This window comes from Hydra vulgaris, chromosome 11 (genome assembly GCF_038396675.1).
Source record: "Hydra vulgaris chromosome 11, alternate assembly HydraT2T_AEP".
Lineage (NCBI taxonomy): Eukaryota > Metazoa > Cnidaria > Hydrozoa > Anthoathecata > Hydridae > Hydra > Hydra vulgaris.
This window is the reverse complement of record NC_088930.1, coordinates 29,761,707-29,767,986: the sequence shown is the minus strand read 5'-3', so window position 1 is coordinate 29,767,986 and position 6,280 is coordinate 29,761,707. Positions and strand designations below refer to the sequence as shown.

At 26.0% G+C, this 6,280-nt stretch overlaps 1 long non-coding RNA gene across 2 annotated transcripts; it reads left to right on the top strand.

The window, feature by feature from the left end:
• The first annotated feature begins 7 nt into the window (after positions 1 to 7).
• Positions 8 to 4,706, top strand: LOC136087571 (uncharacterized). Of its 2 annotated transcripts, XR_010641890.1 has the most exons (3): positions 8 to 145; positions 487 to 609; positions 4,326 to 4,706. It is a non-coding gene; the product is annotated as an uncharacterized LOC136087571 (long non-coding RNA). The 2 variants fall into 2 exon arrangements; XR_010641889.1 differs by lacking the exon at positions 8 to 145 and having other exon boundaries at positions 170 to 609.
• Positions 4,707 to 6,280: the final 1,574 nt, after the last annotated feature.

The window sequence follows — 6,280 nt, the reverse complement described above, 5'->3', positions numbered from 1 at the left end:
AGTTATAACCGGAGTCATATAAAGGCTACCGGTGCCTCGACTTCAATTAATCAATTTTACAGCAGATTTAGGTTTCTACCAACTAAAATTAAAAATTTAATACTCGTCATATTTTAAAGTTAGTTTAAGGAATTTGTACTGTAGAGTGAGTTACTTTTTAATACAATTTTCTCGCCTAATATTTTGCGAGACATTTTTTTAAATGCATTATAACACGTATGAATGACTAAAATGTAAATTTAAAAAAAAGTTAACATTTGATTTTCAGCATCAAATAAAGATTTTTTAATTTTTTTTATAAGTTATTGAGAGGGAATATTATTTCTTTTTTAAATGCTTTTTTTGGTTTAAATATTTTAGCTTTTACGGAACGATTAATTAAGCTATGAGCTAATTCGAAGGGTTCAGCGATATATTATATTAAATTAGTATCGTTTAGTCTGTGTATAACCTAAATAAGTATGTCTTTATTGTTAACTTTTAAAGATACGAAAACTTGTTTGAGAAAAGTTTTATAGAACTAATTAACTTCATGAGAGATAAATACATCAGTAATGAATATAGCTACACTGCCACCTCGACGTCCGTCTTAGCAATATTTCTTTTAAAGTGAGTTATTTTTTAATACAACAGCTTCACTATTGTATTTTGGTTTAAAACCTTACGACATCATACTTTCCACTTAATTAAATTGTATATTTATGAGATAATACAGTTTGTATATTTTTTATATATAGATAAATAAAAAGCTCACTATTTGGAGTATTAGTCAAGATTATTATTAAAGCTAAAAAAAATAGTCTGAAAAAGAGTTTGTAGTTCTTAGCTTTTTAATAATAGCAATAATGTTGCTATGTTTATATATATGCATATTATTTTTAAGAATGATAACTTTTTAAAAAAGATTTTGAAAAATTTGGCTTGGGTCCCAAATAACTCTGGGCCCTCCCGCTGGGCCATGCGGGCTCTTTCTTACGCTACTGCTTCTACCTATAGATGGGAAATACTTCAGAAGAAATTATTTAAAACAGAAATCCACTTAAAAACTATCCAATTTTTTTTTTTTTTTTGCTTTTTGTTCTTTATTACATTTTAAAACATTTTGTTAATATTTCATAAAACTTACAAGCTGAAATATAAAATATAAACAATAACAAGTTAAGATTTTTAATATATACAAAAAAAAACGCAGAGACTCGTAGAAGACCATAAAGTCATGTCGTCGAAAGCCACTGTAAAGAGACGTGTTACATATTTACATGTTAAATATCTCTGATGCAAGTATTAGTTTAAACAAAAATTGGAATAAAATAATTAATGCACTGTCTTTTATTAAAGATGATAAATCAGAATAGTCAATCACAAGATCAGAAGCTAATGGACTATATTCAAAATTAAACAGTATTAAAACAGCTATATAGACCACAATGTATGACGATATACTAGAAAGATTCAACAAAACTAGTAAACAATTGCAGTCAGTTGAGATTTAGAAACAATTGTTAGTTTATACGAATTGTTAACTCGATATGTATTAGATCTAAGAATATTTATTTATAAGGATATGTATGATATCTTTGAAGAGAGAGAGGATTTAGTAAATCGGAACACGAAACATATCGAAAAAATGCAAAAGAAAAAGAAAACTAACTGCAGATAAAAAAAGAAAAGAAGAAATAAATTTTGAAATTTGAGACTCTTTAAAGTTTAAAATATTTTATGCTATTATTGATAAACTACATTCTGAACTAGAAAGAAGAAAATTGTGTTATAATGAAGCCAATAGAAAATTTAAATTTTTATTTCAAATAATAAAACAATAAAAGCAGAAATATTTTGAAATATATATAAAAATGATCTTCTGTCTTCATTACCTAACGAATGAATACAGCTCAGAAGTTATTTAATGAGTTTATCTGAAACATAAGACTTAAAACTAAAATAGATATTTGTAAAATGATCAGAAATGATAAACTTCAAGAACTGTTTTCTTACCTAGATATAGCAATGAGGATATATATTCCAAGATATCATTTTCAGCATTAAAGAGGGTTAAATCTTATTTGAAGTCGGGAACAACTGGTGAGTGTCTGAATAGATTAGCAATTCTATCTATTAATCAATAGATAGAATTGCTAACTTATTAAGACAATCACCAGGCTTTGGTAACCTATGATAAGTGCAGATTCAATTGAATCTGCATTTAACATAGATATGAACTATTGGCATTAAAAATATATTTGCAAAACAAAACTCACGTAAAAAATTATAACTTCTTTTTTAATGTTAATTGATAAATTTAACTTAATATATATGTTTGTATTGAAAAAATTTTGTTTTTTCAATAACCACCCCATATCAAAGTTGACAGTTATTCTTACAATAGGGCGCTTAAAGGAACAGTGCCCCAGGGTGCCAAAAATTTAAAAACGTCTCTGAATTAGACCCATAAACATAAATATTGGCCAATTAAAACAATTTTAGTTAAATTTTAAGACAACTTTAGCCTTTTTTTGATAATTTTAAAGAATTCAGTAGTTATTTGGCAATAGGTTGTATCTCACGGAAACATAATTTTAAAGGAGAGCAAAATCGAAGTTTGCACAAGAGAAATTTTAGCGGAATTTGGCTGAAATTTAGCAAACTTTGTTTTTGCTTTCCTGTAAATTTATGTTTTAGTAAGATACAACCTATTGCCATATAATAACCGAATTCATAATAGTTAAATCAAGCTGGAATAAAATTTCTTGTAATTTTTATAATAGTTAATTCAAACTAGAATATAGCTAGTAATAAATCTTATAGGTAATCTGTTAGGTTATTTATAAAACTTGTAACCTATTACATACTTATTAGGTTTGTAGCTTGGTTTATAGCTGGTAACATGTTTTCAGAGTCCGAGCTTCACACTTTGATAGATATTCTTCAACACAAACTTTTGTTTAATGAATGTAAAAAGTTTACAAATTACAAATTAATAGCAATAACAATGCTTCACAGAAAATATTACAGTTTGCTTCAATTTAATAAGCAAATTATTTCAAATTCTATGTAAACAAAAAAGTACAAAATTTCAATTTTTCTCTAAAAGCTTCAATTACTATTTTAATTACTGTTTTTACTTTTTTTTTTTTATGGACACTAAAGTATATGTTCTTGTTGTTTTATGGACACTAAAGTATATGTTCTTGTTGTTTTATGGACACTAAAGTATATGTTCTTGTTGTTTTATGGACACTAAAGTACATGTTCTTGTTGTTGTTTTTTTATGGACACTAAAGTATATGTTCTTGTTGTTGTTTTTTTATGGACACTAAAGTATATGTTCTTGTTGTTGTTTTTTTATGGACACTAAAGTATATGTTCTTGTTGTTGTTTTTTTATGGACACTAAAGTATATGTTCTTGTTGTTTTTTTTTATGAACACTAAAGTATATGTTCTTGTTTTTTTTTTTTATGGACACTAAAGTTTATGTTCTTTATTGTTTTTTTTTATGGACACTAAAGTATATGTTCTTGTTTTTTTTTTTTTATGGACACTAAAGTATATGTTCTTGTTGTTTTTTTATTATGGACACTAAAGTATATGTTCTTGTTGTTGTTTTTTTATGGACACTAAAGTATATGTTCTTGTTGTTGTTTTTTTATGGACACTAAAGTATATGTTCTTGTTTTGTTTTTTTTATGGACACTAAATTATATGTTCTTGTTGTTGTTTTTTTATGGACACTAACGTATATGTTCTTGTTGTTTTTTTTTATGGACACTAAAGTATATGTTCTTGTTGTTGTTTTTTTATGGACACTAAAGTATATGTTCTTGTTTTTGTTTTTTTTATGGACACTAAAGTATATGTTCTTGTTGTTGTTTTTTTATGGACACTAAAGTATATGTTCTTGTTGTTGTTTTTTTATGGACACTAAAGTATATGTTCTTGTTGTTTTTTTTTTATGGACACTAAAGTATATGTTCTTGTTGTTGTTTTTTTATGGACACTAAAGTATATGTTCTTGTTGTTTTTTTTTTTATGGACACTAAAGTATATGTTCTTGTTTTTTTTTTTTATGGACACTAAAGTATATGTTCTTGTTGTTGTTTTTTTATGGACACTAAAGTATATGTTCTTGTTGTTGTTTTTTTATGGACACTAAAGTATATGTTCTTGTTGTTGTTTTTTTATGGACACTAAAGTATATGTTCTTGTTGTTTTTTTTTTATGGACACTAAAGTATATGTTCTTGTTTTTTTTTTTTATGGACACTAAAGTATATGTTCTTGTTTTTTTTTTTTTATGGACACTAAAGTCTATGTTCTTGTTGTTTTAGATATAGCTTCGTCAAGAAGTTGTGTTGTGTGCTCAATCCAGATTGTTTTTATTATATTTGTGGCAAATATATATTTGAAAAGTATCAAAAAATATTGGATTTTGTAAAGTTTTATATGAAACAATTTTATATTAAAGTTTTGATAATGCGTATTATCATACGTGATAATACGTGTATAGGGATGGCAATCCCGGGATTCCGTACAAATTGTTCGTCCCGAAATCCCGAGATTAGTCTCCGAAATTTCCCGGGATTTCGGAATAGTCTTAAAAAAGTAAAAGTACAAAAAGTTTCAGCTTAATATGTAATTAAGAAATTTAGACATCATAAAATGTAAATATAGGCTTTAGAAATGTAGCTGCTTGGTTTTGTAGCTGTTTATCCTCTTTGCAATGTTTTCTTTGTATTCTCCCTCTTTCTGTATTTTATCGAAAATGCTAACTAAAAACATTATTGCTTATTTGCAATATTATACTGTATATACATTTTTTATATGTTTAATCGTACATATTTTGTACGATTAAACATAAAAAATGTATATATAGTATAATATTAAAACTAATATATGGATAAAAATAAATAAAATTTTAGCACTTTCTAATTGGAAGAGATATTTTGAATTTTTTAATTCATTCTAATTTCAATGTTTGCGTGATTTTAATTTTATTTTTATGTTCACTCAATTTAATTACAAATATGTGCGTGATTTACAAAAGTTTAATTAATAAAGTTTTCAAAATATAAAAGGTTTATTAAACTACAAAAGTTTACTTAATGTCGGTTCAACTGATGAAGTTATTCAAATACATAAGGTTTATTAAATAAACTTTAGTTATCGTTATTTTAAGTAGAAATTGTTTTTGAAGAGAAAGATTATATTCGAGATTCAAATGATTCATTGTTAGTTAATGAAACATCTGAAGTTCAAATTAGGCACAAAATTATTAGTTATAACAAAAACGTCAAGAAAATTGTAAAAATGTTTAAAAGGTTCCCAAACAGAAATGAAAATTATTTACAAAAGTACGTAAAAATTGAGTTTAGAAAGATCATCCATTTAATCATGGATTGCAAAATCCGATATAGCAGCTTAAATGAGAACTTAAAATTAAAAAAATTATTGTGCGAAAAAGGCACTTCTAGATTTAGAACTGGATTTCAACATCGATGATTCAATTAAGATGAACGAGAAAAAATGTAGAATGATATCTGATTTAGTAGTACTTTTACTCCCAATAAAGCAACACTTTGTCGACAAGATCCAACTTTAATTTTTTCTGACAATGCATAAAAGTTCATGTTGACAAAAATAAATGAACAACAATCTGAAATCGGAAAACAATTGTATAATGCTTTGAGTCACCGAATTTAAGAGAACACCGTTGAGGAGCTAATTATATTTTCGTGGTCCGGTTACTTTATAAAAATTTCGTGGTCCGGTTACTTTATAAAAAATTCGTGGTCCGGTTACTTTATAAAAATTTCGTGGTTCGGTTACTTTATAAAAAATTCGAGGTCCGGTTACTTTATAAAAATTTCGTGGTCCGGTTACTTTATAAAAATTTCGTGGTCCGGTTACTTTATAAAAAATTCCAGAAGTTTTTCTACCAAATACAATAACCAAAAATAAAAAAAATTATGATAAACCTGATAAAGTGTTTATACTCGGCAAATATAATAACAGCAGCAGACTTGAGCAGAATAATGTCAAAACAATTAAAATGAACAAATTAAAGGAAGTGATCGAAAAAAGATTGGCAGCATTTTGAACACAAAATATAAAGGTAAAAATAACTTATAAAATTCAAAAAGAAATACTGTTTTGAAAGTAGTAGCTTAGATCACTTAAAATGATTAGATCACCTTAAAAAAAAGATTATATATTATCGATGTAATGATTGACACTTTGATTCTTTAGGGTAGTACTTTCAAAAACAAATTTAACTCGTGTATAT